This window comes from Chiloscyllium plagiosum, unplaced genomic scaffold, assembly GCF_037043375.1.
Source record: "Chiloscyllium plagiosum isolate Xiang-an unplaced genomic scaffold, Cpla_swu_hap1 HiC_scaffold_48, whole genome shotgun sequence".
Classification (NCBI taxonomy): domain Eukaryota; kingdom Metazoa; phylum Chordata; class Chondrichthyes; order Orectolobiformes; family Hemiscylliidae; genus Chiloscyllium; species Chiloscyllium plagiosum.
This window is the reverse complement of record NW_028270186.1, coordinates 34126038-34127203: the sequence shown is the minus strand read 5'-3', so window position 1 is coordinate 34127203 and position 1166 is coordinate 34126038.

Here is a 1166-nt window from a genome sequence, read left to right as displayed (position 1 = left end):
TAGTTCTCCCACAGTACCTCAGAAAGTGCTCCCTCAGTACCTCAGAAATTGCTCCCTTAATACCTCAGAAAGTGCTTCCTCAATACCTCAGAAAGTGCTCCCTCAGTACCTCAGAAAGTACTCCCTAAATAACTCAGAAAGTGCTCCCTCAGTGCCTCAGAAAGTGCTCCCTCAATAACTCAGAAAGTGCTTCCTCAATACCTCATCAAGTGCTTCCTCAATACCTCAGAAAGTGCTCCCTCATTACCTCAGAAAGTGCTCCCTCAATACCTCAGAAAGTGCTTTCTCAATACCTCAGAAAGTGCTCACTCAGTACCTCAGATAGTGCTCCCTCTATACCTCAGAAAGCGCTTCCTCTTGACCTTCAGAAAGTGCGTCCTCAATACCTCAGAAAGTGCTTCCTCAATACCTCAGAAAGTGCTCCCTCAATACATCAGAAAGTGCTTCCTCAATACCTCAGAAAGTGCTCCCTCAGTCCCTCAGGAAGTGCTTCCTCTATCCCTCAGAAAGTGCTCCCTCAATAGCTCAGAAAGTGCTTCCTCAATACCTCAGAAAGTGCTACCTCAATACCTCAGAAAGTGCTACCGCAATACATGAGAAAGTACTCCCTCAATACTTCAGAAAGTGGTCCCTCAATACCTCAGATAGTTCTCCCTCAGTACCTCAGATAGTACTCGCTCAGAACGTCAGATAGTGCTTCCTCAGTACGTCAGAAAGTGCACCCTCAATATCTCAGAAACTGCTCCGTCAGTACCTCAGATAGTTCTCTCTCAGTACCTCAGATAGTTCTCACTCAGTACCTCAGAAAATGCTCCCTAAATACCTCAGAAAGTGCTCCCTCAGTACCTCAGATATTACCCCCTCAATGCCTCAGATACTGCTCCCTTAATACCTCAGAAAGTTCTCCCTCAGTACCTCAGATAGTTCTCCCTAGATCCATCAGATCGATCTCCCTCAGTACCTCAGAGAGTGCTTCCTGAATACCACAGAACTTGTTCCATCAATACCACAGATAGTTCTCCCACAGTACCTCAGAAAGTGCTCCCTCAGTACCTCAGAATGTGCTCCCTTAACACCTCAGAAAGTGCTTCCTCAATACCTCAGAATGTGCTCCCTCAGTACCTCAGAAAGTACTCCCTCAATAACTCAAAAAGTGCTCCCTCAGT